The following is a 10,448-nucleotide window of genomic DNA, read 5'->3' on the forward strand; positions in this document are numbered from 1 at the left end:
ACGCGCAGGCGATGGCTGCGGGGCGCGGGCTCGCTTCTCCCCGAGATTTTGTCAAGAGTCCGGGAGAAGAAGGGGGCGAGCGGCCGGGGCGAGCGGAGAAACGGCCGCGGCTTCCCCGGGGAGCGCGTGAGGGCAGCTCGGCCCCAGGCGGACACAAAGACGGAGGCGAGAAGAAAAATTGAAAAATAAGACAAAAAAAAAAAAATAAAGAGGCAAAAAGGAGGGAAAAATGAAAGGGTACTTTTCACGGCTGCTGCCCTGGCGGTCGGGGCGGGGGCTGCTTTCTTTAGGATGGTTTTAGAACAATGCCGTTAAGAAAAAGAGCAACCGTCCTCCTCCTCCTCCTTCTCCCGGGCTCTTGACATCATCTCGGGGAGAAGCGAGCCCGCGCCCCGCAGCCATCGCCTGCGCGTGTGTGTGTGAGAGCGTGTGTGTGCGGGCGTGTGTGTGCGTGTGCCCGTGCCCGTGCCCGCTCCGGCGCGGGAGGCGGGATGCGGGATACGGGAGGCGGGATGTGGAGCCCGCCCCGGGCCGCCGCGGGGAGCGCCTTAACCCCCTCGGCGCCGCCCCGGCAGGGAGCGGCCGCGGAGCTCCCCCGGCGCGGCTGCGGCTCCCGCCCGCCTCCCCGGGCTCAGCCACGCCCCGGCCGCCGAGCGGAGCCGGGCGGTGGCGGGGCGGGTCCGTGCCGTCCCCGCAGGAACAACCCCGAGCCGTTCCCACCCTCGAGCCGAGCCGCGCGTAGCGGCCGGGACAGGTTTGTGCCACCCCCGCCGCTCCGGCGCACAGCGGCTCCGCGGCCCCACGCAGAGCTCCGCCGCACCGCAGGTCCGCGCACCGCCGCCCCTCCACAGATTGCCACGTACAGCCCCGCACGCCACCGACACGCACAGGCAGAGCCCTGCACACCCCGAGCTTCACACACCGTCACCCTACACATCCCGCGTTGTACACCACCGACCACACACGCGCACAGAGCCCTACACGCCGTGAGCGTCACACACCATGGCCCCCGTGCACACACCTGTACAGCCCTACACACACGTGTATAGCCCTACACACCCTGAGCATTGCACACCACAGTCACACACACCACAGTCACTCACCACACCTTCACATCTTGTGCTGGCACTCCATGCACACAGAGATCCACACATTGCAGTTCCGCTCAGGCACCCCACACACACACACACACTGACCTCCACACTCCACAGCTACACATACCCCAGCCCCACACACCAAAACTCCCTCAGGTCTGCAGCCAAATGCACCACAGCATCACACACTCCAAAACCTGCCCACACCACGGCCCTCCACACACCACCCACACGCAGCACAGCCCGTTCCCCAGCCTCAGCATATACCCCAAGCACAGGCATGCACTCAGACCCATGACACGAGTATGGAACTGGATGATCTTTAGTGTTCCTTCCAACTGAAGTCACTATGTAATTCTATGCTCATTACATACAACCTACATAGATGCAGCAAAATGTTCCCAATGGTTCAGAGGAGCCAGCCCGGCTCCACAGGGTCCTTCCCCAGCCCCATGGCTCCTGAGCCACCACCCTGGAGAGGATGCAGTCCCTCAGGTCACATCCTGCCTCTCCCTTCGCCATCAGGTTTCCAGCACCAGGTGTTACCACAGGAGCCTGAGGCTGCTTTTATGTACTCTCCGAGACAAGGCTGTCCCTCCTGGTGTTGCCTTGCCCGTAACTGTAGGCATCCTCCTGTGTTAGAGCTGGGATTTTCAGCTTTACTCAGTGAAGGCTGAGCTGGTCCTGATTTCTCTGAGCCTCAGGTTACATTCCCTTGGTTTAGGTCTTTCTCAAATCCTAGGACTGCAGGGCTCATTACTGTAACTGTCCATCTGTAAAAGCAACTCTGTCTGTCTTACTCCTGGCTGTACATTGTCTAAAGCCTCAGGATACCCTTTTTGAGATATGAAGGGACAAAGGGAATGCAGTGCCTTGCAGGTGGATCTGATCAGAAGTCAGTCTCCAAGACTGAAGCCCTCTGAAAGGTGCACCCCAAGCTAAGCAGATGAAACTGGTCACAAGGCCCTTTGGGAAACTCCTGGATGCAGGAAGGAGGAAGATTTCATTTTATCAATTCAGCAAACAAGAGTTCACCCAGGGCAAGTTCTGAATCACACCACCTGAGTGTTACCAGAATTGTTACAGCACCACATGGAGCAAGAAGGTCTCACCTGCCAAAAGAAGCCTGTACAGAGCAGCAACAGGGCAAAGGAGGGGAAAGGTAGAGAAAAGAGGAAATATCTGGTTTCGATCAACTCCTTAAAAATAGAAGTCTGATTACCTTTGCCCATTTCTGATTCCTCAAGGGAGAGAAGGAGAAGAGGAATCTATAAATAGTTTGCAACACAGAGAATCCTTTAGCAAAGTTGCTGGGAAAGATCAATAGCATGATTCAAGGAGGGCTCCAAATTACATCTCAGGGGAGGGAGGTGCTGAACAGAATTGATAAATGAGTTGCAAATGCCGTGTGTGTTGTGTGTATCTAATTAACAGAGGGTGACTGGGATCAATAGCAAGGAAGGAGATGGTCTAAAAATAGGACTCAGGCAGGGACTGCAACCTGCGGGCAACAGCTTGGATGGAAATGTCCCCTGCAGTAATTAACCTTTAGCTGAAAGTGATGGTTAGTGTGGGACCAAAGTGGGGCTTGTGTGCAGCTGGGAACAGACGAGGTCTCCATGGGACTTAGGACACAGAGCGGTGTGACATTGTGGGGGTACAGGCATGGCCATGAGCTCAGAGCCTTCTTCTGATCAAGCCACAGTGACAAGATGCTGATTGGTGTGGTGCTTTCTGGAGAAATATCTGAATATTAACATTTTACTGGGGTTGTGGAACAGGAAATATTTGCAGTTCTGTGTACTCACAAAGCTTTCAACACAGCTTAGAGAAGAGTAGCAGTCATTTTTTAAAACATCTGTTTACATCCATAAGAATCTGGGATTTTCTTCTTTTTTGCTGACCCTATTTCTGAGGAAGTACCCACCACTCCAAGGACCAGTCTTTGCTCATCCAGACTCAACGCCATATAAATATTTGAGCCACAGAGCAAATAACTTGCAAAGAGGAGTGTCCTTCAATCTCTCCATCTACAGCAGAGCTGTCAGGCAAACTCCAGGGAGAAGGATTGATGTTGGGCAGGATGGTCTGTGGCTCAGTTTACAGGCTCTGCTGAAGTGCCAGGCTGAGCTGGCTTCACCCAAGTGAGAGGCAGAGACACAACCAGGAACAGAAAGTTCATTTTCAGACTGAGTTCAGGATTTGGACCTGGGCTGTACAGCATGACTGAAAGAAAAGGGAACTTTAAAAATGAAGAATCTAGAAAATATCTCTGTCAGGATAGGATTGGGGGTAAGTGGTGAGCAAAGAGTTTTTCTTTAATATAGACAGAAGTAACTAAAAATTCCTGGACAAAAATTTTCTCCATAAGATTAAAAAAAAAAAAAAAAAAAAAGAGTCTTTTATTCTGCTATAAGTGGAGCTGCCAAAGGAGCAAACCATGTTTAGTCACAAAAGGAAAGTTAACTCAAAGGGACAACTCATAACTTAGCTCCTCTCGGGTTAAGCCCAGCTTGAGGGAGGGAACACAGGCTGGAAGACAGATCTGAGCTGTGCAGTGGGTGCCCTGGCTGCTGACAGCTCTGCTAACCCAAAGTTGCACCTACTATCTCCACAAAAAGCCAAGGGGAATTGAAATCTCCCACGTTTTAGGTAGGAGCATGTGGGTGCTGCTCTGTCACAGCAGCTCTGCTGTTTTACCTTGAGTTCACTCTGCAACAAAGGCAGGAGCCAGCAGCAAAGCACCTGGATTCTGAGTTGTTTTTGTGGACCTCTCCACTCCATCCTTTGGACCTGACAAAGCTCCTTGAGAGAAATCTAATGTCTCTCTCTGTGCAAGAAGGGGCTGAGAGCTGCCAATCCATGAGTCATCTTCCAGACAAACCGCAGGAATCACAAGAAACCAGAAAAGGAAAAAAGCCCTCAAAACAAGAAAAAAAAAAAAAAAGAAAAATATGATCGATATTAGAAAGAAGACTTAACCTGTTTCTTTTTCAACACAGGTTATTAAGAAACCACTTTCTTTCTATGAAAATGGTGGCATGAAGATGACCAGAACAGCAGTTCTGGTTCAGGCTGAGGTTCATTGAGCCCAGAAGCTCCTCATCCACAGAGGCTGTACAGGCACAAGGGACAAAAGCAAATGGGACAAGTATGAGTGGTTCTTTTTCATCTCCTTGAATACTCTCCCAGCCTCAGACTATTTTAAATCAGTGGATTTTCTGAGTTGTCAGTTAGTTGCTCTATCCAGTGAGTCATAACAGATCTTTCTCCCAAACACCTGTCCTCCCTCTTCCTGAACCCAGCTGAAATTTTTTGCATCCTCAGCAAAAATTCAAGCCAAGGCCAGGTTGGATGGGGCTCTGAGCAACCTGGTCTGGTTGAAGATGTCCTAGCCCATGGCAAGACGGTTGGAATCAGATGATCTTTAAGGTCCCCTTCCAACCCAAACCATTCTACAATTCTATGATTCTATGACAAATTCTCATCCTCCCCAAAGATGAATGGACTGATGGATCTGTTATTCAGAGCAGGAAGAGCACTCTCTTTTATCTGTTTAGACCAAGCTTCCTTCAGTGGTTACCAGGCCTTGGGCTGGAACAGAGAACACACTGTGCAACGTCCCCATGCCATCAGGGCTTGGTAAAGACTGAAGTTCAAGAAGGTAGCCCCATTTTTTAGCCACTCCTCCCAGTGCAGAGCCTTAAAATGACGTCTCCATGTGGCTCTCCCGTCTCTATTACATAAGAGGAAAAGGGTCCGTGTGTACAGGTGAGCAAGGCAGAGGTGTAGTCCTGGCTCACTTTGCCCTATAAAATGTCTCTGGTCCATTGGGGGTTTTCTTTGTATTACTACTATAAAAGAGTCACTGTGTTGAATTTTGCTGTGGATGTTCTTTTAAGTGACAATTCATGGAAGGTGGTCACACACAAGGAGTAGTTGTTGCCACGCTGTTCACATGAGAGAAGGGCTGCAAATCTGTAGCAATTCCAATACCTAGTGAGACTGGCAATACATAAGAAAGACACTGCAATTTCAGTCATTAAGAATCACCAGAGGTCCCCCATAAAAATTCTTCCCTGCAAGTCTACAAAATTCATTCATTAAATGATCTGGCCGTGAATGAAGTCTGTCCTTCACAATGCAGCTGCAGCAGAGAAGTAAACATTTCAATTTTAAGAACTGAGAAGTGTCTGAGTTAAAAATGCAATGCCTGATTCAAAGCATGTCATAGCCATATCTATCAGTTCTGGTGGCCTTTGGATCAGGCTGTTATCAGGAATGCAAAGATTATGATGACAAGTATTAGTGACTGGGTCGTAAGGAGTCAGACTTCCCTTTAGCTTCACAAGCTGTCTTCATGTCCTTTGCTTCCGCCAGCTGTGTGCATTTGCACAGTCACTGAAGTGTTTGTGGACCATGGACTCAGTCGACTGAGTGCAAGAGGAAGCCGAGCTCGGGTTACTGGGTGAATGCACCTGTGTCCTTAGAGGAGTAGCTCAGGAAAATGATGGAGGAGGGAACCTTCCCTGTGCAGCTCTCATTTTATTCTTTGTACCTTTTTCCCATTGATGTTCAAAGGAGTGCAACCTCTGTTGGATACACTCGGGCAGGACTCACATGATTCAACGGTGTTCCTTTCGTCAGGCAGTGTTTGTGCAGAAGCAGGTGGAACAGGGCACTGGTCCTTTAATTCTTGCCTCCATCCCCCCTGTGCCTGCAACATGACAGTCCTCTTGAAAGTAATCAGCAGTGACAGAAAACATGCACGAAGAGTCTCATTGACTTAGGGAGAGGGTGCTTGTGTGAAGCAACTTCACACGTGGGAGAAAAAAAAGAACAGGATCAGACCTACGCTTCGTATTTTTCCCACACTCGTTTCTTTTTACAGGGAATTCACTAATATTAAATCCACCTAGGTGGCAGGAATGTGAGCATCTGGTCCAACCTAAATAGTCTCTTCTGTTCTATTTTTATCCTCATGTATCATTTTTATTCTGCAGAGCCTGTGCATGGCAGAAAGGGTGAGTTCACTTCTCAGTCTACAAGCCAAAGGTCTCTTCCAGACCTGCTGCGAAGGATTTGGAAGATATTTCACTCAAGCACAGAATTTATATATAGGCACAAAGCTTTCATTAAACATGAGCAGCCACGGGGACAGTATCAGTCACTGATGGTAATGTATGCACGTCTTGTAGGCACACTATAGAGGAGCGAGGCTGCTTGGAGAAATTAATGCAGCAAAGGTGTTGGATGTGGATGCATTTGTTACTGAATTGTCTCTAAGTTTCCTGAGCCACTGTGACTTCCAGCTCTATTTGTAGATTACTGAATGCTCACAGTGTGACTGTCACTTCTGCATTTACTGCAGCTGATGCCTCAATGTGGTATTTAATGCATATTTTAGATTAATACTTCACGTACCAAACCTGCCCCTGATTAAGTCTTTGAGGAAAACCGTGGCAAGGTAGAAGGGAAGATCCCTGAACAGGTACAGCCCTCGCCATCACCACCAGAGGTAACTGAGCTGCAAAGATGCAGAGCTCTGGGAGAGACATCTTCCTGCAGCAACGGGTACTGTATTTTGGTGCAACAATTTCTGAATGAATTGGTGGAAAATGTGCATTTCGTTAAAATCACCACTGAAGAAGGAAAGCAATTGCTGAGGGGGCTTGCTGGGTAGTGCAATAAGCTGCAACTGTTACTAATGGAATGCCACAGTAAAGGTGAAATAGGAGCTATCATGTATATTTGCTGTGGAATTGTCCTGTTCTGTCCAGAAAAAAATTGCTTAGAGTATTTAGAAAAACACTGAATAAAATGTGAATGAAATGTTCTGGTTTATCTTACTTCTGTCTGTTGATTGCTTGAGCAGCAGGATCCAACTTTTATCTCCTTGGAAAAAATGGTTGATGTATATTCATCCTTTTTTATTTGGGAGAGATTGAGTGGGGTCTTCCACACTTCCCACTATTATTTTTTTCCTGTTAGAGGACACAAGTACACTCACCCTCCAGTTACCTCCATAATTTTCACAGTGCATTTTGTTCTAACATGATTTTTTCTGGCCTCTGCTCCCATCATTCATGACCTGACTACTTCCCAGTAATGGAAACACTTTTCCCAACCAACATTTTCCTCCTCCATATACCATTTTTCAGGTAGGGAGCAGAGAGTTTTACCAAAGCTGCAGAGAAAGCTTGTGTAAGGTGGGGTACCCAGCTGCAGTGTTGGCCTTGATCTTACACAAACCTCGATGACACCTGGTGGGGTGTCCCACTGCCTCCACTTGCAGCTCTTGCCAATCTGCCTCAGTGGTCCATGGCCTGAATACTCCAACATAATCCCTGAATACTCCAGTTGTGGGTGCTACTTTGAACTCTGCCTAGGATACCTTAAGGCCAGCCAAGCCAATCTGTTGTAGAGCAAGTGGAAGAAAAGCTTCTTCCCTCATCTCCACAGACATGCTGGGAGTGTCAGCTTTATGTCACCAAATTCAGACATTGGCTGGACTGACTAGCAATTAAAAACCTGGTGCTAAATTCTGTTTTTACTGTATCTGACTGTATTGAAATGGAAGTAAGACCATAGCAGCAGCTTAAACCTCAGCTAATTCAATTACATTTAGCTGTGCCAGAGTCTCTTACAGATATTTTCCAAAATAAGTTCCAACCTGTATGTACACACAAAGCTAAACTGTTTCTTTGAAAGGAAGATTATAGTGTTACTGGTAGAGATCAGGTAGGATATTTACTGCTGTGGAAACCTTTCCTGAGGAACTCAGAGTCAGGGAAAAGGCAGTATCAGGTCATGGAGACAATTTCCCACCACCTCGCATTATCACTTAGTTTGAAACTGGAGGAGGGAAGAAAAGTGAACCTTCAATAACTACCTAGATCTAAAATCAATTTCAGTGCTCAAGACAGCTTGTAAACACACAATATGCTTTAAAAAGGATTGATGCTGAGCAAAGTGAGGTGCACACTTTCCTGCTGCTGAAGTCAAACAAAGCTCTTAAGCAGCTTCCATTTTCAAGGGTGTGATGGCTACATTATTAAGAGCCTTCCTCTGTCTGAAGATGAGAGATTTGCTTCTCAGCTTTCTTACACACATTTAAATCAGGAATAACCCACTGAGAATTGACCTGATGTACATTTGTTATGAGAAAAGAATAGAAAAAAAAAAGTCCTGTTTAAAAATTCTAGCAAGGATATAAATTATGATGATTTACACTTTTGGGCCAGGAGTTGAGATTCCTTTTAAAACCACAATTGATTGATGAAGCCTCACAACATGCCTGTGATTCAGTAAGTACTACTCTCAGTTTGCAGATGGTTGCTCTGAAGCACAGCATTGCTATATGGTTACAAGCCCAACAAATGAATTAGTGGCAGAGCATGAACCAAATGCAGATTGCTATATCCTGATTATTACAGAGCAATGTTTTGGGACAGCATTTCTTCCTTGGCTGCTCACAACACAGTGAGAATTTCTGTGGTTTTGTGTCTCTTGGTTACCAAAGTTGACAACTTAGCATTTTCATGGTACTGCTGCCTTATACCTGCATGGTGTCACATCTCATCATCCTGAGGCCCATGGCTTTGCTTGACAATCCACAATACCCCCAGGGTTCAATACTGGGCCTGGTATCTTTTTACTTAGTTACAAATTACTTGGATAAGGGGAAGATGTCTCCTCAGGAAGTTTGCTGATGAAATAAAGCTGGGAGCAGTGGCCAATACCCCAGAGAGATGTGCAGCCCTGCAGAAGAAAGTTGTCAGGTGGAAGAGATGGGCAGGGAAGAGCTGTCTGAAATTCAACAGAGGTAAATGGATCCTGCACCTGTGCAGCAATAACCCCAGGCACCAGCACAGGCTGGGGGCTGACCTGCTGGAAAGCAGCTCTGCAGAGAAGGACCTGGGGGTTCTGGTGTCCCTGAACCAGCAGGGCCCTTGTGGCCAAGAAGGTCAATGGGATCCTGGGGTGCATGAGGAAGAGCATTGCCAGCAGGTAGAGGGAGGTGATCCTGTCCCTTTACTCAGCCCTAGTGAAGGGCATCCAGGGTGCTGTGTCCAGTTCTGGGCTCCTCAGGTCAAGAGTGACATGGAGCTCCTGGATCTGGGCCACTGGAGGACAACCAAATATGATTAAAGGACTGGAGCATCTCTCTTATGAGGAAAGGCTGAGGGAGCTGGGCCTGTTCTTCAAGAAGAGACAACTGAGAGGGGACCCCATCCCTGTCTGTCAGAGTCTGGAGGGAGGGCTCAGAGCATGGACCAGGCTCTGTTCCTGGTGAAACTGATGCCCAGGCATTAACCGATGCCCAGGAATTTCCACATGAACATGAGGAACAGCTTCTTTCCTGTGCAGTGACCGAGCACTGAATGGATTGCCCAAAGAAGGTGTGGAGTCTCCCTCACTGGAGATATTCCAGAACTGTCTGGACACAATCCTGTGCCATGTGCTCTGGGATGGCCCTGCCCTGAACAGGGAGGTTGGTCCAGATGACCCACTGTGGTCCCTTCCAACCTGACCCATTCTGTGATTCTGTGATTCCGTGATTCTGTGATTCTGTGTAATGCATTTTTCACTGAAGTTGAAAAACCGTGCTCACCAGAAGGTTTAGAGATAGTCGTCTGCCAGCCAGGCTCAGTAAGGCCGTCCTGAAGGATCAGTCAAGAAAAGGGATGGCTGCCACTGACAGTTCACAGTATTCATTTGCAAGACAGAAAATATCAGTGATAAGGGCAGAATGCACAAAGAGAGTGAAGAGAGTGACAGCAAAGGTCGTCACAAAGGGGATCTAACCTAGATGGGGAAAAAGCAGATTGGGAAGAAGGTGTAGGAGGCTGAAGAAGGAAGTGGACAGAGAAATTGGATGCTGAGGATGTGGGGCTAGGAGGGAGATGGTGCAATCAGTCATTTGACACTGGGCAGAAAAAAATTGCAGTCAGAACTCAGAAAATGTTTATCAATGTCCACTTCAGCTGTGTCTGCAGCTTTTCCAGCTGTCTGGAGACTCTGGATGAATCCTCTTGGCATTTTCTCTTGAAGGCAACAAAGTAGAGGAGGGAACAGATAGCACCCGCATTTTATTTTCCCCATGGGGACAGATAGTCTGTCATGCAATGTTCCAAACCCAGGGGATTCTTGGGAAAGGCACATGATGTCCAGTGAAGTTATCACTGGCGTGATACTGGCATAATAAAGTGGGTCTTCAGACCCGAACTCTGTTCTGAACTGTGCGCCTTGAAGACTTCTGAGCACATCTCTTGCTAAGGCATTTTTCTTGTGTGGCCATAGCACTGCAGAGACTTTTGCCTGTGCTTGCATGTCAAGAGAAGATATGTGAGA

Source organism: Corvus kubaryi, unplaced genomic scaffold (genome assembly GCF_017639235.1).
Source record: "Corvus kubaryi isolate FWS band 111438036 unplaced genomic scaffold, C.kubaryi_AGA036_p1.0 37385, whole genome shotgun sequence".
Lineage (NCBI taxonomy): Eukaryota > Metazoa > Chordata > Aves > Passeriformes > Corvidae > Corvus > Corvus kubaryi.